This window comes from Hippopotamus amphibius, chromosome 6 (assembly GCF_030028045.1).
Source record: "Hippopotamus amphibius kiboko isolate mHipAmp2 chromosome 6, mHipAmp2.hap2, whole genome shotgun sequence".
Taxonomy (NCBI): Eukaryota; Metazoa; Chordata; class Mammalia; order Artiodactyla; family Hippopotamidae; genus Hippopotamus; species Hippopotamus amphibius.
The window spans coordinates 83,906,591-83,930,779 of record NC_080191.1 but is presented as its reverse complement, the minus strand read 5'-3'; positions in this window follow the sequence as shown (position 1 = coordinate 83,930,779).

Genomic DNA, 24,189 nt, shown 5'->3' with positions numbered 1-24,189 from the left:
AAACAGGCTTGGTCTCAAAACATCTGAGACTGGTCCTAACAATTTTTATAAGGATGTTAGCTGAGCCGCAGGCATTGCCCTCATTTTCTGCAAATGAACCAAGACCTTCAGGCTATGCAAGGCTGACCCCACTCTTTAGAACCAGTAAATTCACTTAAACTATCCATACTTGCTTTTTAACCTTTAATGAGGAAATCTAAAAAGAATTACAAGAGATGGGAATCAGCTTCAGCAAGTGCCAAAATAACAGAACAGAACTCTTTACCACGTTCGGATACTTTCCAAAAGTTAGAGTAATTACAATGTGAAAGGCAAGAATAGTTTCAGAAAAGAATGATGCTGACATTTTCAGACACTCTGCCGAAGTGCAGCTCCTCTTCTGGCACCGAGCACCCTGGCTTAGGTGATCACTAGTCAGAGGTGAGCTGCCGCAGACGGCCCCCCAGGCCCCTCCCCCCCACCCGCCACCCCCACTGCAGGCCATCAGGCAGGCCTTGTCACCGCTAGCTTGGGGTTTCATTTAAGCCCTCTCCGAAAACTTTCCCCGTTACATTCTGTGATACTCTTCCCGTTCGCGTCACTCCCAGAAGCCCTCAGGGTCCTTACTTGTCACACTTAAAGGTATTAAGGGGCGAGTTAGCCTGTGTAGCTCATGAGAAGGTGTTCATTACTTTTGACACGTTCATTGCCCCTGGGCATTAAGCAGTCCCCTGTGGAAAGAGACCAGACATGTCATGTTTATTATTGTTGCTTAAGCTCTTATTATGGAAATTTTCAAAATACACAAAAATAGGAAGAATAATGTAATGTGTCCCCAATGTACCCATCGCCTAAGTTTAACAGTTACTGATATTTATCAGCAGTTGTTAATTTTGTTTCATTATCCCCTTACACATTTTCTCCCCTCCAAAATATTTTATGGCAAACAACTTCAGACTGAACGTGTAATTTTCATATGCAGGAGTTAAGTGAGTTTCAGAGGAGTTCAGAGAATGGGTTCCTGGCGGAGCAGCCAGTGTCGCTGGTGGGGGGAAGGGGGGTAGCAGTGACACGGGATGTCAGCATGAAGGAGGCACTAGCCCAGGGCTAGGGTATCAAAAGCCCGATGGATTTTTAAAATATATCTTTTCTGAGAAAGAAACAATTGATCTTGAGTGCAAACCAAAAAATGATCCTGTTCTTTTAAGGTTTTGTTTCACCTATAGTGTAGGAAGACTGTGCCTATGTTCACTTCAGGGCATTTAGTTTAGACAGAAAACACTCATAATTACATTGGGTTAAACACCCTGTTGTAAACACGATGCCAGCCCGTGGGTTCTCTGTTCCTCAGTTTTATAGGCCAGGGTCAATTATTTCATAAATTTTAGAAAGTACATTAAAAAAGTTTCATCATCTTTTATATTCAGGAAAATTACCATTACTGGTTCAGTTCTCTTTGATTACATAGCATATTTCCATTTCTTTTCCTTTGGGAAAGTGGCAGTTAAACTCATTGGAGCTGTTCTATTCCTTAAGCGAATCTCTATTTCCAAGGATAGTCCCCCAACTACCTTTAAATGTGAATGTAACCCAGGTGAATGCCTCCTTCTCACTCTGGTTGGGTGTGTTTGGGAGAGGAGGTGTGTCCCAGTGTCCTGTGTGACTTCGACCTCGGTGGGTGCAGAGGCGTCCTCTTGCCCCTCGACCACTCATTGCCTACACCTCCGTCACCCCCTCCTCTCTGGGGATGCTGATGGCGTGGCCGCAGCTCTCTCAGGGCGACAGGAGGGGACTGTGCTTTCTGCACCTCGGTGTCCTTAGCCTCTGTGGCTCATGCCAGCCTCTCCCGAGGTGACCGAGGCTGTGTTTGGGGTGGCACAGGACAGGGAGCAACTGCACACTAGCGTGATAAGTTATTCAGGAAGAAATCCACTTTATTCTTTGGTTTTTGGTTTCCTTTATTTATTAATATTTATTTTTATTTCCTTGTCAGGGAAGAATAATTTGTCTATCCCTTTCACCAGTCCAGTAAGGAGAGGCCAGTGTTGTGTTTTTAGGTCTTTTTTACGCTCTCTTACTCTACCAGGGAAGTAAATAGCTGTTGTGTCTCGAGCTCTTTAAAGGGGACTAAACCTGACCACCTCTGAAGGAGAGAGGAGGAGGGCCCAGCCTTTGGCTTCAGTTTGTACCCCACCCCCACCCCCGCCCCAAGCAGCAGCCTGTGGAATTACCCCTTGGGGGATGGAGTGTAGATACCGGACTAAATACCAAGTCCACAGCCTTGAAAGCTGCATTTGCTTCCCAGGGCGGCCATGACAAAGCAGCACAAATTGGCTTAAGACAATAGGAATTTATGCTGTCATAGTTATAGAGGCTAGACGCCTAAAGTCCAGGTGTCAGCAGAGCCATATCCTCTGAGACCCTAGGAGAGAACCTTCCTTGCCTCTTCTGGTGGGACACTGGCAGCCCCGGCGGCCCTTGCTTCACAGATTCACGACTCCAACCTCTGCCTTGGTAGTCACATGGCGTTCTCATCATGTGTCTTTGGTTTCTCATGGCCTTCTTCTTATAAGGACACCATTCATGTTGCATTAGATGCCCACCCTCCTCCAGTACAACCTCATCTTAACAAATTACACCTTTTTCCAAATAAGCTCACATTCTGAGGCATCAGGAGTTAGGGCCTCAACATGTCATTTTTGGGGAAACACATTTCACCCGTAACAAGATCACAAGATACCTGTGCCAACCTGGTGGGGAGGAGGAGCCACCAGCCTGTGAATAGGCCTGGCAAGCTTGGGGGATGCTGACTGTTCTCGGCGTTAGCCAGCTGAAGACCAGAGGCTCTCCACAATTGTGTAGACTGTACGCATTTAGAGACACTTACACAACCTGAGGAGGGCAGAAAACTTCCCCATTGCACACCCCCCAAATAATAGGACTGTGCTTGCATTTCCCGAGGTGGGCGGTCAGGTGGATGTGGTGATGCCGCCCCTGAGTGCTGGGGGCCGATTCAGACCTTCGCACTTGACATCTGTGTTTTCAACACTCCCTGGGCTGTCCCCACCTCCCACCACATTCACTGGCTGCTTTTTCCCTCCAGGTGCCTCATTCTCTCACTTACTGTCCACAGTTGCTGGTGTTCTACCTTTAGAATACTCTCCTTTTATTTTGCCATTTGAAAATTTTATGGCTTCTATATACATAGGTAAAAAAAAAACAAAGTCACTTCCTGGTCAAAACTGCTACCTCCTCCTGGTCAGCAGGCATAGTAATAAAACATTTTGCAGTGACAATTTTTCTTTAATATACCCTATAGAAAATGTGTAGGAAGAACCCAATAAGCATGGAAGGTGTAGAAAAACATTCCTCTTCTCAGAGTCAGTCCCTAGGGGTTGAGAATATGGGAAGTTGGATTTTTTTCTTCTAGTTATATAAAAATCAAAGAACTGCCGCATTTCTGCTCAAATTCATTTGAGATATCACCACTCTGATTTTTCCTTAGTTTAAAAACTAAAATCTGCAGTTTTTTAAATCACATAAATAGCAACCTCCCACTCACAGACAAGATGGAAACCTCTGTACACTGTTCTGTAATCAAAGCATCTTCACGCAGTTGCACAGAGGGAAAAGATTCCAAGAAATAAGGTCCATCAAGCAAACTATATTTATAACATCATAAAAATATTATGTAAAGCATTTTATTTATATTTGATAATACAACTAATTATCAATAAAATTGTTAAACCACTGATTTATTGAATACTTTTAAAAAATTCTCCTTTAAAACAGTGAGAAGGTAGGGCTGTAGGAAATTGTCTTGCACCCTCCCTTCATAGAAAATCATTAAGGCCGTTTTAGCCATCTGAATGCAGGATCAGTTTACAAAGAGGAAGTCAATTTATTTTATATTTACAGAGCTTTATGTATGCATAAAATTTTTCTTCAGCGCGGTGCATGTTTGTGGTGCATTGCCTGAATACACCCATAGCAGCCCAGGGACAGTGACTGATTCACTGACTCATTCCCCTAAAGTTTATCAGCCACAACCAATTAAAATGTAAAAGTGGCAGGCGAGCAGGAACCAGAAGACGATGCCTGGATTCTGTTATTGAAGAACGGAGAGCAGTGCCTTGAGTCCACTGTCACAGGGCAGAACCAGCATGGTACAGAAGGCGTCTCTCAAGGGTGGGACTCTGGGTCTGAGGAAGGATGTGGGTGAAGGTAAGATGCTTATCTTGGAATCACAGCTGATAGATCCTGACCACAGCTGTTGATCTCGAAAGTGCTTGGAGCTGATCTTAGGTGCAGCTGTGTCAGCAGAGGTGCAGAGCCTGATGAGAGCACAGGGCTGAGCGCCCTGCTGCTCAGAAGCTCCAGGGCCAAGACTGAGGTGTCCAGTGGGTGCTCAGAACCTCCTCCCCACCCCCACCTCCCACCCCATGGCCGCTCTTGAAACCAAGTTTCAACTGTCACTAACTTAGAAAAGCAGGTTTCTGGTTTGAATTTGTTTTATTGGAGAAGTCTGTGGTAGATGGTTACTGTACTATTTTCCTCCATGTTTAGCCATTTCAAAGATTAACATACAACTTCGAGGAAACTGAGAGTCAAGCAGATATCTTCCTAACTTCAGAAGTGAGTTGCTGGCCTCCATTTCAGGGTTCTCAGCAAGCCTATTTGCTTTCTTAACGGCTTAGAGAACTTTAAAGGGAGGCCCTGAAGTGCAGCGTTCTCTGCCTACCTGAGCCAGCTATCCTGGCCCCCAGCCTCCAGGTAACATTGTCTGCACTTGAGCAGTGCTTTGCAGCAGCAGCAGCAGCAGCCAGCCTGAATTCACCCCCACAGCACCCATCACCCTCTGGAAGGCCAGAGCGTCTGTCACTCTAACCCCCAGAAGCACAAGCATTGACAGGGGCCCAGTTACAAGTCATTTCCATCAAGTTTATCAGTTACTTCTTGGTTTTAAAACTATGGATACACAACTAAACTACCTATCGGTAACTGTTTTTTTATGAAACCATCCATTTTCCTTTATTTAACTATTACTGAGCAAAACAACCAAAAAACCCAGTTCTTGTTACATTTTTCTTAGGTCAAAACAAGTTGTTAACAGGGTGAAGAGTCAGAATACAAAATATTTAGTGGAAATTACAGGAAGACACTCCAAAAAATGTCACTACTTATATGTGGAATCTAGAAAAATGCTAGAGATGAACTTACTTGCAAAGCAGAAATAGAGACAGACGTAGAGAACAAATTTATGGATACCAAGGGGGGAAAGGTGGGGCGGGATGAATTGGGAGATTGGGATTGACATATATACACTACTATGTATAAAATGGATAACCTACTGTATTGCACAAAGGAGCTCTACTTAATGCTCTGTGGTGACCCAAATGGGAAGGAAATCCAAAAGAGGGTATATATGTATGCATATAATTGATTCACTTTGCTGTATAGCAGAAACTAACACAACATTGTAAAGCAACTATACTCCAATAAAAATCAATTTTAAAAACAGTCATCACTGCCAACCCACCTGTCGTTCACATTCCTGAGAACAAGTAGCTGGTGAGACTTAAGGACCAGCTCTCATTTATGGCAGTGGGGGGTGGGGGTTGACGGTGACTAAATAGTGCAAACGTTTCCACTCCTCCCCTCAGCCTCCTGGCAGCCATAGCAGGATGGAAGGACTGGGACTGGTGATGGTCTCGGGGTGGCACGTTCGAGAGCTTCCCCATGACGGCCACCTGTCCTTGGGGCAGCCCTCCCCAACCCGCGGATGAATGTGCGCCCATGTAGGAGCCCCTCTGTCCCCTGTCACGGATGTGGTGAGCACGAAGGTGGACAGACTCGCCCTGGTGCGCGCACAGAGGGCCCTCGGCCATTGCACTCCACGCAGGAGCCAGCGTGCTGCACCCGGGCACAGGCTGGAGGAGGCTGCCCGGGCCAGGTGGGGGCGGCGGCACAGGGGCGGGACCCTGTGAAGCTGGCCCTTTGTTGCCACCGGTGGCTGCTCACCCTCCCTCCCCAGCTCTCCTCAGAACTCAGACCGGAGCCCTGCATGTGCATTATACATCCCGCCAGCCGAAGCCCCTGAGGACCATTAGCAGATGAAGTCATTTACATTCATGCTAATGTTCATGAAGCTAATAGCTTCAGAGGCATTTGCGAAGCAGCTGTAACTGAATGAGAATGTGAGCTCCACGTGAATCCTCGGTCCAGTTCCTGCAACCAGGAGCTCAGGTTTGTCACATCCCTGGCAGATGAGATTTCTGATTGAGGTGGACAGTCTTACGTAAGGAAGTAAGTAACCCTGACGTAGAAGAATCCTAGAACTTGACACCTGGACTAAAGCAGTGAGTTACTGTTTCTGTCCTCTTATTTCATAGGCAGGGAAGTGGAGGCTCAGAGAGCCGGAGCATGGGAAGCATGGGAGGGCGAGTCTCCTGCCCTCCAATGAGAGGATAAAGGGACACAACCCACCAAAGCAGCCTCCCTCCACTCAGCCCTCCTTCAGGAGCGGTCTGTCGCCTGGTCAGAGCTCTGACCTCTGCCAGACAGGGAAGGCTTGTCCACCAGGAACCTGCTGGCAGGCCCATGTCCCAGGGAGCTTTCAGACATTGGACTGGATTCTAGTTTACTGATTTTTTTTTTTTTTTTTTTTGGTAATTGTGAAGTAGCCCTTTCCAAATGAAAGACTGACATTTATTTATTTGCAAAACTGATATGTAGAAGGCCTTACTGTTTCTGCACATGGTTTAGAAACTGTGCTTTCACTAGCATTCACTAATATGTTTTGTAGGGTCTCAAATTTGAACAGCAAGTTACCAGTCCAAACCAACACATTCATTAACTTTCAATTTGTGAGAGTGGTAACATTAACTTGAAAACAGGATATGCTTGTTATAAAAATAAACAGACTATTACTTTTAGTTGGTTTGTAGACATTTTCTTAGAATTACAAAAAGGAACCCATTTGATAATTTTCCCTGCTAATAATATATATATGTATGCCTATGTAATACACTCAAGCCAGCTTGGATAGATTTTATATACATACATATGCATATATATTCATATGTATGTGTGTATGTTATATGTTATATTTCTAAAGCTGAGCAGGGAATTACTCTTTGGGAGTAGCCTGGGGCAGAGGAAGAACAAGATGACCCTGGAATATCTAGTTTTGTCGGAAAGTAAGGCTGTGTTCAAAGACTAATAAGCAAGAGAACACAGGCGCCAGGCTCAAAACAAAGGTCTCCCACCTGCCAAATGGAAACATTTTGAGGGTAAGGGATGATCTGCCTTGTACTGTGGCAAAATACTCTGTTGCCTCTGAGAACTTTGAAGGCAGATAATGTGCCTCTGGACTTGCAATTTTAGGGGAAGAGATTGGTTAATATTTGCTGCATTTCACAAATTACCGCAAAGTGGTTGGGTTCGGAAACAACCAAGTAATTTATAAGCAGGAACAAACGGGAGTAGAGTCTAAAAATTCAGACCCTGTAGCATTGAGAGAGGCAGCTGTTACTAAACTGCATATAGTAAAAGATGAAAATAGAGTAGTACTGGGAATTCCCTGGTGGTCCAGTGGTTAAGACTCTGCATGCTTTCATTGTCAAGGGCACAGGTTCCACACCTGGTTGGGGAACTATGATCCCACAAGCCATGTGGTACGCCAAAAAAAAGAGAAAAAGCTCAGGGAAAACAGACAAACAAGAGTGGCTCTCTAGAACCCCTCAGTGTTAACATTGTACCACAATGACCTTATCATAGTCACTCTCTGCTCTCTGTCTCCCCATAAGTGTGCATGCACACACACGTATCATTATGGTATTTTCTGTACCCTTTGAGAGAGTAAATTGCAGACATGATGTCTGTTATCCCTAATACTTTGGTGTTAATCTGTGAAAACCGACAGCTAGCATCATCCTAATGGTGAAAAACCAAATGTTTTCCCCTAAGATCAGGAATAAGACCAGTATGTTGGCTCTGCCCCTTCTATTCTGCATCGCTCTGGAAGTTCTAGACAGGGCAACTAAGCAAGAAAGAGAGATAAAAGGCATCCACATTGGAAAGTAAGACATAACGTTGTCTCTGTTTGTTGATGATATGATCATGTACATAGAAAATCTGAAGGAATCTACTAAAAAATGATGAGAACTCATAAACAAGTTCAGCAAGGTTGAAGCTACAGGATCAATATACAAAAATCAATTGTATTTTTATGTTAGTAATGAACAAACCAAAACGATATCAAGAAAACAATTTCATATACAATAGCATCAAAGAGAATATAGTACTTATGAATAAATTTTTGAAAGGAAGTGAAAACTGCTCTGAGAACTACAAAACATTGTTGATAAAAATTAAGGAAGACCTAAACAAATGGAAAGGCAACCCTGTTCATGCACTGAAAGACTTAATGTCTTTAAGGTGGCAATACTTCCCAAATTGATCTATAGGTTCAATATAAACTCTATCAAAATATCATCTGTCTTTTTTTAATAAGTTGACAAGCTGATTGCAAATTTCCAATGGAAATGCAAAAGACAAAACAAACTTGGAGGATTCATGCTTCCTGATTTCAAAATTTACTAAAAGCTGCAGTAGTTGACTGTGGTACTGGCATAAAGGTAGACAAATAGATCAAAGGAATAGAATTGAGAGTCCAGAAGTAACTCTCACATGGTCAATTGATTTCTGACAAGGGTAGCAAAACAATTCAGTGGAGAAAGAATAATTTTTCAAGAAATGACACTGGGACAACTGGATATCCACATGCACAAGAGTAAAGTTGTATCCGTTCCTTATACTGTATACAAAAAGTAACTCAAAATTGATCACAGACCTAAATGTAAGAGCTAAAACCATAAAGCTCCTAGAAGAAAGCATAGGAGTGCATCTTCATAACATTGGGTTAGGCAGTGAATTGTTTCTGAGATATGACACCAAAAGAAAAACTGGATTTCATCAAAATTAAAAACTTTTTTAATTGTTAAATTGTTAAATTAAATGTTCAATTGTTAAATTTAAATATTTCAATGAAAACATCATGAAAGTAAGAGACATCCCACAGAATGGGAAAAAATATTTGCAATGTACGTATCTGACAAAGACTTATGCCCAAAATATATACAGAACAACTTAATAATAAAAATACAAATGGGCAAAAGACCTTAATGCAAATTTCTCCAAAGAACATATACAAATGACCAATGAGGATGTGGAGAGATGCTTAACATCATTGACCACTGTGGAAGTGCAAGTCAAAACCACAATGAGATGCCACTTCACATATACTCTGGTGAATATAATAAATAGACCAGAGCAAATGTTAGTGAGGATGTGGAGAAATTGCAGCCCTCATACACTGCTGTAGGAATGTAAAATGGTGCATCTGCTTTGAAAAAATGTTCCTCGAAACGTTAAACATCGTTTAACATAACTACCACAGGACCCAGCAATTTCACTGCTAGGTATATACCCAACAGAAATGAAAGCATGTCCACATAAAAACCTCTAAATAAATAGAGCAACATTTTTCATAACATAATTGTTGTATTTTAGATTTCTGCTATTTAGGTTAGCAAGTGTGGCACGCGGGTTTGCCTTTAACTGATTTCTAGGCAGGTAGACCGTTTCTATATTTATCACTTTTTATTTTGTTTTCTCATGTCTTTTGCCCAGTCTTTCATTTTATTTCTGTCTATATGTATTTTTCTTATTGATCTGTATATGAAGCCTATCTTACAAGAAATGAGCTGCATTTACATGAAGGGTGAGGAGGTCTGAGATTCAGGGCTCCACTTCAATACTTGGCCCAGAACTAATGGTGAAAATCGTGAACAAGTAAGGATGTCTGCTCTCATCACTTCTATTTAACAATGTAAAGAGTGGGCACAACTCCCTCCCTCAAAAGTGGGAACAACCAAAAGTTCAGTTTGATGAGTGGATAGATATACTGTGGTGCGTGCACACAATGGAGTATTGTTACACAGCAACGAAAGGGAGTGAAATCCTGATACCTGCTGCAGCATGGATGTGCCCTGAAAACATTATCCTACAAGAAAGAAGCCAATAACAGAAGGTCACATGTTGTAGTTCCATTTACATGAAATGTCCAGAATAAAATCTGTAAATATCAGTGCTTAAGGCTAGAAGGGAGAGTGGGTGGTGGGGAGAAAAGGGAGCGTGTGCTAATGGGTTTCTTCTTGAGGCGATGAAAATGTTCTAAATTTGGTGATGTTTGCACCACTCTGTGACTATACTAAACACCTCTTAAATGTATACATTAAAGGGGTAAATTGTATGGTCATGAATTATATCTTAAGCTGGGTTTTTTTAAATATATGTATTCATTAAAGTGAAAAACTAAAAAACAAAAACAAAAAACCTTGAAATTTCCAACCACTTATACAGTTTGAGATCTGTGGTATTTCTTTTTCGTTTTTACACTGAGGGTAAAATACTGTGTTCAAAATTACCTGAATTCATTTATTTTTTTTCTCTGCAGTTATAATGTTTAATTGAAGTACAACAAGGTTAATTTGTTTCTGCTTATATTCAATTTTAGAGTTGTATCTACATCCTTACTGATATAATTTTAGTTTTGAATATTTAAAACTTATGTTTTCAGAATAAAAACTATATGTTATGCTCAGAAAAATATTGCTCCTTCTCTTATTCTTTCAACTTTATTCCCACCCAAGCTCCGTATATGACCAGTTTCATTAGTTTCTTGTTATCTTTCCTAAGTTTATTTTTGGGAGAAGTTTTGAGAAGCAATGGAGTAAAAAAATGAAGCATTAAAAACTGGAAACATAATAAATTGGACGATAGAACTAAAGTAAAATGGATAGACTTACTTATTAAAGGAAAAAAATACCAGTTTGGATTACAAAGCAAAATCTAAAAATAAGCACCAAATAGGACACACACATGAAAAAAATGACTCAGAGTTTGAAAGTAAAAGAATGGTCAAAAATTCATCAAATTCACACAAAAAGAAAATAGAGGCCCCAATATTATTATCAGATAAGGTCGAATTTATAGAAAAAAAATAAGCTAGACAAAGAAGGTCACATTACTATGATTAAAGGGTCTCCTAAAAGTGCATCACACTGGCCCAGCAATTCCACCTTTATTTAGATGTATGTAAGGTTATGATTCTGGTATTGTTATAATAGCAAAAGGCCAAATATAGGCCCCTACCCCCAAATTCTGTCATCAGGATTGGTTGAATCAGTTGCAGTGTGGAATACCGTGCAGCCCTGGAAGATGATGCCCTGCTGAGTGACAGCCTCCACGATACATTAAGTGAAAAACGCAAGACACAGGGCAGTGTGGGCAGCTTATTCGCTCCTGTCTGCAGTTGCAGTCTGTGCCTGGACAGGGTGAGGCGGGGGGTTGGGAAGTGTCTGTCATTGCTCTGAGCAGGACGAGTGGGGAATGCAGCTCAAGGGAAGGAGATTTTTTAAAATATTTTTTTCAAATATTGAAATATGGTACTTCCCTGGTGGCACAGTGGTTAAGAATCTACCTGCCAATACAGGGGACACAGGTTCAATCCCTGATCTTGGAAGATCCCACATGCCACAGAGCAACTAAGCCCATGTGCCACAACTACTGAGCCCACGTGCTGCAACTACTGAGCCTGTGCTTTAGAGCCCGAGAATCACAACTACTAAAGCCTGCGCACCTAGAGCCCATGCTCCACAACAAGAGAAGCCACCACACTGAGAAGCCCATGCACCGAAACAGAGTAGCCCCCGATTGTCACAACTAGAGAAACCCCGCGAGGACCCAATGCAGCCAAAAATTAAATAAATAAATAAATCTCTAAAAAATATATTGGAATAGGGTAAGAAAATTCAAATAGGCTAAGAGGGTATGTAGGTATACCCGTATATAAGAAGGCACATGCCTTCTTACCCTATCTGAATTATCCCTATACGAGTGTACTACGTTTTCAATTAAAAAGAGCCCATTTTAAAAGGCTTAAAACATGGAAATCCCTTCCAGGTCCAAAATTCTATTATATTATCAGTATGCATTACACCGTTCAGTAGAGAATCTTCAAGAATCCACTGTGAATTGAGGTATGAACATTAGAAAATGGTTGTCCATGTGATTTTTGGCTTAGGTACCGCTGCGTATTTTGTAAACCATGTGTTTGATTTTGTCACCCCAGAGGTTTGCATATCAGAATGTACCATAGAGTAAATCTGGTTATTTCTTTCCGAAATGAAGTGAATAGTCTACCAAGGCCAGTTTCCTGAAGCCTGTGGGAAAGTTTTAGAGGAACACCCCATCCCTAATGCAGAGAAGGTGGCCTGGTGGAGTAGAAAATCCCTTGCTGTTTGTGTCAGGCTGTTTGAATCCTGCCTGACCACTTCCTTTCCCTGTGACCTTGAGCAAATCACATTGTCCCCTGCAATCTAAGATTGCTCCTATGTAAGGGGCAGGGTTACTTCTGCCCCGCTCGTCTCCTGAGGGGTCGCAGGGAGCTGGTGAGGGATGGGTTATAGAGAGAGAGATCCCGTCTAAGGGGTTATTTATCATTTCACTACTTGGCATATGTAGGTCACATTGAAAACACCCCTGAAAGGAATAGCCTGGTATTTACCTGTCAGCTTTCTGGAGATTTCTGAGAAAATAGCCACCATGGACGTGCTGGCTCAGAGCACGTGGGGACAGCTGCTCACCTGAGTGTGTAAACTGAAACCTTACTGACACGTGCGAGGTGACTTCAGGATTGTGGGGCAGAAGCACTCAGGCTAAGACTGGAGAAATGGAAATGATGGGGACCTCAGAGACTCGCAGTAGTCATGGCAAACCTCCCACAACATTTTGCTTTCGGGAAATTGTCATTCAAAGGCGGGTATAGGTGAGTATGGATCAAAAGGCACTGTTAATAGCTAATAACACAGATTAACGGTTGGGAAGGCCCTTTCCACACGTGAGCCCAAGGAAAGCAATGAAGGGAATTTTCCACCGTCAGGTAAAGCCTGCAGGTGGATCAGAGCTGGCCGAGCCGGTTCCTGAGGGCCTCGCTCAAGGCAGGAAGGGGGACACGTGTGCCTTCCCCGTGCAGTTTGCAGACATTCTCACAGACACACACGTGGGTCTCCAAAGAGGACTCAAAGCTTTAAAGAGGTATTAGTATGGCAAAAGCTGTTGCTTAATAATTCAGCACATACATTAAGGAGGGTTTAAAAGTCATTTATTGGAAAGAACAAGCCCATTTTCAAATGGTAATTTCATTACCATTTTATGCTGAAGGTTATCATTTGTCTTTTTTATATTTTCTTTTATATCTGAGTTGATATTTTTATGAGACAAGTTGAATAATAAATCATAAGATATGTCAATTATTTTTTACCTCTCTGAGTTTTCTCACTTCTCTGTTGTTCCTATAGCAGAATTTCATCAGCAACAAGAAATTAAACAGAGGTTTAAAAAGAAATGTTTCTTGTGTGATACAAGCTCAGGAAGACTTACTAGAAAAGGAACTTGTGTTAGAAAGAAAGTGGGAGCTGGATATTAGTGGCTGATGAGCTTATTATGCACCACAGAATGATAGATGCTTAAAAAAAATCAGAAGGCAAAATAAACTTAGGTTCCATTTATGGAAGTAAAGCACTTGGAGCACAGGAAAGTAGTAGTTCTGTTTTCTGCTGATCAAACCACAACTGAGATAAAGAGTTCAATTTGGGGAAACACAATCTAACAGAAATACGGAGGAGGGCCACCAGAACCGAAAGAACCTAGAAACAGCCATGGGAGGAAGCGCAGAAGGCACTGGGAGGATTGGCCTGAGAAAGAGAATGAGAGAGGGACACAGGACGGTGGTCTGAACTTAGACAGAGAGCCGCCAAGTGGAAGAGTGTAAACGTGGGATATGTTTATCCATCGAACTAGGGTCCCTATGCAGAAATCAGAGGGGGGCACATTATAGGGTAAATTATCTAAAATTACATTCTCGGAAGTAGAGCTCTCTGAAAATGGAATGTCCTGCCTTGGAAAGTAGCCGGTTCCCAACACTGAGGTGCAAGATGAAGGGGCATCTATCAGGTGCACTCAGAGCAGTGCCATCTGAAGGAAACTCTTGCAGGATAGAAACATCCTAGATGCTTCCTGTTGAGACCAGGGCCACGAGCACAGGAGCAACAGCCCTAAGACTGGTGTGACCGAAGGACTGAATTATTTTATTGTAAGTAGTTATAATGCAAACAGCCCTATGAGGGTGCAGGCGACCACATTGGAGGGTGCAGCCAGAGAGTCTAGAAGAAATCCCTGCCTTGAGCTGGAACGTGGACTAAACCAGCCCTAAGGGTTCCAATCTGACCTCCTCATGCTGCCCTCACCCCACTCCACTAACAGGAAGTTGCTCACGTCTCCTTGAACTTGCGGTGCTATTTCATGTTGGTAAAGTCTCTCTCTGCATGGAATGCCCTGCTCCAGAGAAATCTTCTTTTCCTCATCCTTCCTCATGCTCTCAGTGACTCTTGTTGTGGAAAACCTTTCCCCATGCACCCAACACTTATATCTCCTGTGTCTGGGACATGTATCTCTTAGTGAGGGCATCATAGAATGTTCCAACCATCTGTTGACATCTCCCGCTCACCCCCTTGCTTAAGACTCTTAGGGGAAAGGCAGCTTCATTTCTGCAGCATCTCCAGCTCCCACACCTGTGCCTCTGAGCAGGGATGGTGCATGAACACACCTGATGCTGCACCAAACACACGTGTTTACAGGATGACACCCAGAAATCTCCATATAAGGGGGGATGTTACAACTTATCAACTACAGGTAAGGATAAAGAAGTCACGGTTTTAAAATAATTTGTCCAATAGAGAACAGACTTGTCGTTGCCAAGGGGGAGGGGGTTGTGGGAGGGATAAAGTGGGAGTTTGGGATTAGCAGATGCAAACTATGATATGTAGGATGGAAAAACAACAAGGTCCTACTGTAGAGCACAGGCAACTATATTCAATTGTAATAAACCATAATGGAAAAGAATATGAAAAAGAATGTATATATGTATGTGTAACTGAATCACTTCGCTATACAGCATGATTAACACATTGTAAATCAACTATACTTCAAAAAATTGATAAAATAATTTGTCTAATATCATGCAAAAAAAAAAAGTAAGTAGAAGAAACTGGCACATTTTAACACTCACTGCCTCTTTCCTGAACAGTGCTGTGTCAAGTTAAATACAGTTACTTTGGAAGAATTTTAATTAAAGCTTTTAGAGCCACAAGGGATCTCAAGATAGTTCCTGCCTTTTAGCAGTGAGACCAAAAAGCCTAAATAAATTTCCCAAGTTTATTCAGCTAGGAAGGGTCATAGTTGGCTCTAAAACCAAGTCTCCTATTTATTAAGAATATATGTGTCTAATGGGTGGACCTAGAGACTGTCATACAGAGTGAAGTGAGTCAGAAAGAGAAAAACAAATATCATATATTAACACATATATGTGGAATATAGAAAAATGGTACAAATCAACCGGTTTGCAAGGCAGAAATAGAGACACAGATGTAGAGAACAAACGTATGGACACCAAGGGGGGAAAGCAGGGAGGGTTGGGGGGAATGAATTGGGAGATTGGGATACCAAATTGTACACTCTAAGTTTACGCTGTTTATTGTCTGTAACTGTATCTCAATAAAGGAAAAAAAAGAAAGAAAAGAAAAGAATGTATGTGTCTATACAAATACTAGCTGTTATTTTAAAATTAAATGTGTTCAAATTTTCCTAATTCTAAAATACGACTTGTTTTTTATAGAAACATTGGAAAATACAGAATAAAATAGGAAAGTAAGAGAATAATGATCAGGCATAATTTCCAAGTGCAAAGTTTCCATCATTCATTCTTCCCGTCAATGCCCACCACCAAAGACCACCAGGAACACAGCTGAAGTTGAAATAAGTTGAATGTATGACCCATTGCAGTGAGGGGGGCTGTACACCAGGGAGACTCATGGGGTCTAACAGTAAGAGAGCGTTAGAGAGAATATAGTATAGAGTTTGCGCCTTGGTTGAGTGATGCAGGGGTGGGCCTAAGGACAGGGAGAAGGGGTTTCCCTCTAGACTGGTTCCTGTTGGGAAGCAAGACAGTTCTGTGACTGGGTATCTCAAGAAGGCAGACTAGAAGGAGGATAAAGTTGTAATTTATAAAGACGCAGTCACTCATTTTGTTCAAAAGAGGGGCATTTGGGGGTAGCTCATTGGCCTTGTTTTCATCTGTCCTTAGACAAAATTATGAAGTGGCCTTACTTGTCCCATTTCATCCTGGTCTCAGAGTGAGCTTACCTGAGGCTGGCATTCTCTGGTCTCTCATCAGGAACCAAGTCTTGGAAATTAGGGGAGGACCTCCCAGAAGGGGAGCGATCATCAATTAGGAGAAGGTTGTCTCAGTCAGCTCAGGCTGCTGTAACAAACACCATGGACCAGGGGCTTTGACAACAGACATCTAGTTCTCTCAGTTCGGGAGGATGGGAAGGCCAATTTCAAGGTGCTGGCAGAATTGGTTCCTAATGAGAGACCTCTTACTGGCCTGCAAGCAGATGCCTTCTCAATCTGTCCTCACATGGCAGAGACAGACAGACAGACAGAGACACAGACAGAGAGACAGAGACAGAGACGGAGAGTGTGCAAGCTAGCTCTGGTCTCTCTTCTGCTTCTTAGGAGAACATCATCGAAACCCAACACCTTCCAAAGGCCCCATCTCTAAACACCATCCCATTGGAGAGTTACAGCTCAAACATGAATTTGTGGGAGACATTCAGTCCACCAGAAGTATTAAAGGGGTTTTTTAGAATTGGCGGTCAAGAAGCATTTGGTTGCCTTGGTTTTAACAAACTTTGGTGAAGTTGCAAGTGTAGAAGTCTGACGGCAGATCTAGGCAAAGTTCAGAAGGCTGAGACAATGATCTCAGTCCAGTGCTCTTGCACCTGCTTCTAAGAGAAGGAGAAAGATGGGCATGTATTTCTCCACAGAGCTGTTTGAAGATGGAGGGATTTAAGCATGCTCACAGGCACCTAGAAGGTCTCAGTAAAGGACAATATGATCATTTAAAAATGCTGGAGAGAAAGGAGATGCCTAATGGAACGAGGTCTTTCAGGTAACCGGAGAGGAGGCACCAGAGGAAGAAGAGTTAGACAGAAAGCAAGTTTGCTTTGGCTGGGATTAGAGAGAGGAAGGAAGGCTGGACCAGAGATAGTAAACATGGAGGTGTGAGCAGGGCCAGCTTCAAGGGCATGCGGCTGTGTGGTGGCCCAGGCTCACTCTCACCAGGAGTCCTAGATTTGTCCACTTTCAAATGCTTTGTGTGTGTGTGTGTGTGTTTCTTTGGAAGAATCATTAATGTTCAGATTTTTTATTTTGATTTCAAAGCCATTTTTAATGAGAATATAGAAGAATTTTTACTTTCCCCAAATCAGAATATTAGACCACATCTTTGCTGGCTTTATTTATTTATTTACCTATTTATTTATTTATGTTATTAATTTTTATTAGAGTAGAGTTGCTTTACAGTGTTGTGTTACTTTCTACTGTACAGCAAAGTGAATCAGCTATACATATACATATATCCCCTCTTTTTTGAATTTCCTTCCCACTTAGGTCACCACAGAGCATTGAGTAGAGTTCCCTGTGCTATACAGTAGGTTCCCATTAGTCAGATTCTTAATAGTGTTCTCTTTCAACTTGCGTCTCACACATGGAGTCCAACAGGACCATGAAGGATGCACATGAACAGGGAAGGTATGCCTGGTGACCTTGTGCACATACTCAAGTTCAAGCCCACAGACATGACAGGCAGCAGCAGTCCACTGATTCGCATTAAAGCATATCGAGGAGTTAGAATATTTCAAAGAGTTCAGAATTTCTGGGTTTGAAAACTACTGCAACACTGCCAAGCAAATGTCCATTAAATTTCTGTGTTATAAGTTTACATTTAAAATTAAATTCAGACAACACAGAACTGATTTGTATGAAGAGTTAAAACTTTTTTAAAAAAGTGTTCCACAAGAATCACCAGGTCTAGATGTACTAAAACTTATATTTCAAAATACTTTGTCAGAAATTTATCTCAATATTGTCATAGTCCATTTTTAAATTGGACTATAGTTGATTTATAATGTGTTAATTACTGCTGTAGAGCAAAGTGATTCAGATATGCTTATATACACATTCTTTTTTTATATTCTTTTCCATTATGGTTTATCACAGGATATTGACTATAGGTCCCTGTGCTCTACAGTAGGACCTTGTTTATCCGTCCTATATATAAAAGCTTACATCTGCTAACCCCAACCTCCTCCTCCATCCCTCTCCCAACCCCTTCCCCCCTGGCAACTACCAGTCTGTTCTCTTTGTCCATGAGTCTGTTACTATTTCGTAGATAGGCTTATTTGTGTTATATTTTAGATTCCACATATAAATAACATCATATGATATTTGTCTTTCTCTTTCTGACTTACTTCACTTAGTATGGTCATCCCTAGGTTCATCTATGTTGCTGCAAATGGCATTATTTTGTTCTTTTTTATTCTATTGTGTATATATAGACCACATCTTTTTTCCATGTCTTGGCTATTGTAAATAGTGCTGTTATGAACATAGGGGTGCTTGTATCTTTTTGAATTATACTTTTGTCCGGGTATATGCCCAGGAGTGGGATTGTCGGATCATATGGTAATTCAATTTTTAGTTTTCTGAGGAACCTCCTTACTGTTCTTATTGTGGCTGCACCAATTTACATTCCTATCAGCAGTGTATGAAGGAGAGGGTTCCTTTTTCTCCATACCCTCTCCAGCATTTGTTATTTGTAGACTTTAAAAAAAAATTTTTTTTTAAAGAGAACTTTATTTTATTATTTTTTGGCTGTATTGGGTCTTTGTTGCTGTGCGCTGGCTTTCTCTAATTGCGGTGAGTGGGGGCTTCTCATTGCAGTGGCTTCTCTTGTTGCAGAGCACAGGCTCTAGGCGCATGGGCTTCAATAGTTGTGGCACACAGGCTCAGTAGTTGTGGCTCATGGACTTAATTGCTCCGTGGCATGTGGGATCTTCCAGGACCAGGGATCAAACCCGTGTCCCCTACATTGGCAGGTGGATTCTTAACCACTGCATCACCAGGGAAGTCCCTGTAGACTTTTTAATGATGGCCATTCTGACTGGTATGAGGTGGTAGATCATTGTAGTTTTAATTTGCATTCTCTAATAATTAGCGACATCTTTTTATGTGCCTATTGGCCATCTGTTGAAATACTCTTAAGAGCTAATACTTGCATCAGCAGAAAGATCCTTCTCAAAATGAAAAATTATCAAAAGTTATTTGCAATCTTGCATTTGAAAAGGGCAACTGATGTTGCTTTCAATTATATTAATTGAAAATGAAGTTGCTAAAAGTAAAAATTGTGCCAACTTAATAAATGAACTTCTAGAAAAGTAAGCCAGAATAATCTTGTAATTAGAATGTCACATTAATAAAATATTGTCACTTATTGTATTATGTACAATTATTATGCCAAAGATATTATTTTTTGCAATTTATAAGTTTATGTTTTTATTCCTTTGTCACTCTTACTCCTAATATATATTGTAATTAATAAAATATTTTTAAAGGAAAAAGCTTTATATTTTAGTACCTGTAATCACACTTCTTTTCTTGCTTTCTAAAATTAGGGGCCCTACATTTTCATTTTGTATTTAACCCTGCAAATCATATCACTGAACCTGGGTATGAAGATGAGATGATGAGGAAGTCTGGGCCTCATATACTCAGTTTCTTTTTTTCCTTCTGAAAAGTTGGAGGCAAGAAAATGGGAGTTCTGGGGGAATAAAAGCAGGGTGGATTCTGAGTGTTGGCTCCAGTGAGAGTTTTAAAGGTTTAAAATGTCACATAGGGATTCAGTAAGGGAATGGAGCACTTTGTCCAAGGGCTGTAAAATACTTTCAATATGATAATTTCTGTAAGCTTTTTTTAAAATTTCTACAGGTATAATATTCCTTCTATGACCAGTCATAAATAAAATTACATTTGAGAATTATCCTATTTCTGCCAAAACATTTGCTGGGTTGTGAAAAGTGGAATAGAGTTAGCTTGACTCGATATGAAATCAATGGTGTGCTAAGGTCTCAGCTGCTGCCAATGACGGAGAATAAATGAAAAGTATTGTGTAAACTGTAAAGCCTCCTAGGTACCATAGTCATTGCATTTACTTTTAGTAAATAATCTATAAAATGTGAATTTTAAAAACGTAGTTTTGTTTATGAAAGTAGAATTTTCCAGATTATAAAATGGGCATATGCTCTGTTGAAATTCGAACATTTTCTCACATAGAGAAAAGCATTACTCACAGGTCCTTCTTTCAAAGTCTACTGCTGTTATCATTTTGATATGTTTTCTTACAGATTTTTCCTAGCAAATGAATTAGAATATAATTCTGATCATATAGTCACATGTTATATAAATTCTTCATAAAAATCATGTTAATATTTACAGATTGCCTGTTGCATTCCTTTGTCACACGATTTGTCCGTTTACCTATTGTTGAGCATTTAGGTTCTTTTCAACTTTTTTTTTGTAATTTTATATAACCACCTGAAGATTCCTCATTAAATTTCATTCCAGTTAAAATACTTCTAAAATTAAACTAAATTTAATCATATTCCGCTCCTCTGCCTGTCTCTCCTTCCCCCATCCCCTGCCCTTTTTAACAAACACAGAAAAATGTGAGCCGATGACCTATTTGAATCTTAGTTACAAAGACCATTGTGCATTAAAAAAAAAAAATTATTCTTGGAAGGCAAAAAAACACTAAGGCTAACATCACAGGAAATTACCTTTATGAACTTATTTTCTGTTATACAGGCTCTCAATTGAAATGCCTGAGAACTTCTTAGCAGGGAAGAAAGGCAAAGATTCAGGTATTGCGTGATAGATGACAATCTCTGCCATAGAGAACACAGGCTGGAAACAGGCTGAGGATCCTGGAAGATGTAATAAGCTGCTTTCTGCCACCTCCAAACTATTTAAATGTAAATAGGTCATTTGGAACCACATTTAGATTTTCCCAAATGACCACTCTAACTAGGAATGTTTCACTCTCCCTCTACTCAATTCAATCTAACCATAACAGCTGTTCCAGGATATTTATTTTGTGGTCAGGAGACTTGAAAGAGTTAAAGCCCTTTGCAAATGGCTTGCTTGTATTTGGAATTAATTTACTCCTACAACAGGATCTGGCTGATTAGAGCTTCAGATACGTCTGAAGAAAATTCTATGTTACGTGCATCACTGAGATGCCTGCTGTCTCACCAGGGGCCCACGTGAAAATAGCTTGGTGGAGTAAACTTATTTTTGTCTTTTTCTTGTCATGAGTTTTCCACAAAAGAGCTGGCCTTTTCTAAAATGAGGTTGACTAACCATTTATGAGATTTGAGAAAAGACTAATTGGTATTGTAGGTTGATCGGGAGCATATCTATTTTTATTTTAAAAATCACATACCAAGAAGCACTTGTTTGGCAGCTACTTTGTCGAATGCTTTTTCCCAACCACAGTGTTACCATGTGGCTGTTGCGTAGAAACATGACTCTTTATCACTCACTGGTCCCATCACAATTGGTGTCACTCAACTACATGATTTCACAGTTTCACAGGTTGAGGTAAGAGATTACTGACCTCTTGTCTTCACAGATGTGTCTTCATTAATTTTTCAAGTTAGAGCCTAGGACCAAAATCCATTTGCAGGCCTTTCCTTTGAGGGTTGGACACCATGAAGGCAGGAGCCATCTTAGGAGGCTTTGTGGGGAAACTGAGATTAGAATTAGATGTAGCTGTAGCTGTAGCTGTAGTAGGGGGAGGGGGAATGTTACAGGCTGAGAGAATAAAATGAACAAACACATGACAGCTGGAAAGAGCCTGAAAGATGGGTGACATCAGCCAGACAGGGAAGGCTGCAATGTGGAGAAGGAGCCTGTGGCAGCGGTCGTAGCAAGAGGAAAGCAGAAGTCGTATCCGATGGTGAGAACTCCTTTAGACTGGCCTCGGTGGGAAAGAGAATTGTTATAGGTTCCTTAGCAGAGAATTACTGTGGTAGGTTGTTTCCGACTTCGACTCCCAAGGAACCACTCCCCCAGCACCCGTGCTTTCACGTAAATAAAGATTTCCTCCTGTCCCTTCTTCCATCTTGACTCCGAGCTTGGACTGGCGACCTGCTTTGGTCGATAGGCTATCAGCCAATATGATCTTAGTGCATTGGGATTTGTCCTTTTGGAATGCTGCCTTTGTTGTGTGACAGAGAAAACCCATGAGCAGAGAGGCCTGGCTGGGCCAGTCATCCCAGCCATCCCAGTCGAGCCACCAGCCAGGTCAGCGAGGCCATCTTGGACCACCCATCCCAGCTGAGGCACTAGATGATTTAGTTTCACGAGTGACCACATGTGAGACCACAGAACCACCCAGATGAGACCAGGCAGATGCTGAACCATGGACTTGTGAACAGTAAAATGGTGGTTGTTTTAAGCTACTAAGTTTTGGGATGGTTTGTTATATAAAAACAAATAAACGAATAAGATGAAATATCAATATTTTCTTCTGTCTCTCTGGCTGCTCCTTCTTGGTCACCTGGGCGGGTTCATCATACTTAGTGTATATCAATACTCAATAACTATTGATGTTCTTCAAGGCTCAATCTTAGGCCCTCTTTGTTTTCACTCAGTTCTCCCTCTTTATGTGATTTCATCCACTTCCACAGCTTTTTAAACGTATTGATAGTAATGAATCACCACTTACACACTTTCAACCACTAGTTTATACTCTAGCTCAGCCCTGGTCCCTAAGCTCCAGGCTCAGATGTCCACCTGCCTACCTCACAGCTCCATTTGCATATTTCAAAGGCACTCAGACTCATGATCACCCTAAAACATACTCTTGCTTTGGGGTTGCCTTGCCCCGTGGGTAGTACCATGAATCCAGCTGCACAAGGCAGAAATCTCAGTCATCCTTCCCCCTCGCCCCAGTTTTGAGATATAATTGACAATTTAAAAATTGAATATATGAAGGTGAGTCAAAAACTACCTGCACGCTGGCTGTAGAGTTTATTTTAATTAACTTTTAGAAAACACAAATACATCATTTTTCGACATACTCTCCTTGCTTTTCAGTACACTTTGTCCATCTGTCGACAAGCTTTCATATTCCCTCATTAAAAAATGTTTTAGGCTGAGCTGCGAGCCACGAATGCACCACCATCTTCACTTCTTCATCAGAGGTGAATCTTCAACCTCGTAGGGCTGCTTTCAGGGGACCACACAGGTGAAAGTCCAATGGAGCAAGATCAGGACTATAGGGAGAATGCTTTAACATCTCAAAACGAACTTTTTGCAGAATGTTGACAGTGTGGGCAGAAGTGTGCGGATGTGCACTGTCATGCAAGATCACAACGCCCTTGGATAGCAGTCCTGTGCATTTAATCTGATGTTTAGGCTTCAGCTCTTCAATAAGCATCTCACTGAAATGAGCACTGTTGATTGTTGAACCTTTTTTCCTGATAATGTTCCAACACTGGCCCTTGAGAATCCCAGAAAACTGTAAGCATCAATTTTCCAGCTGATGGTTGACTTTTGAACTTTTTCTTGGTTGGCAATTGAGGATGTTTCCATTCCATACTCTGCTGTTTACTCTCAGGCTTCTAGTGATGAATCCATGTCTCATCACCAGTAATGATTCTTTTTAAGAAATTTTCACCTTCCTTAGAGTATTGGTCCAAATTTTGTTTGCAGATATCCAACTGCTTCTGTTTATGCTCTTCTTTGAGTTGTTTCTGTACCCATCTCGCACAAACTTTTCAGAACCTAGGTCTGTCATGGATTACTTCCTTTTGAGGTGTTAAAGCATCCTCCCTATAGTCCTGATCTTGCTCCATCGAACTTTCACCTGTTTGTTCCCTGAAATCAGCCCTACAAGGACATAGATTCACTTCTGATGAAGAAATGAAGACAGAGGTGCATTCGTGGCTCACAGCTCAGCCTAAAACAATTTTTAATGAGGGAATACGAAAGCTTGTTGACAGATGGAGAAAGTGTACTGAAAAGCAAGGAGAGTATGTCAAAAAATGATGTATTTCTGTTTTCTAAAAGTTAATTAAAATAAATTCTACAGCCAGAGTGTGAATAATTTTTGACTCACCC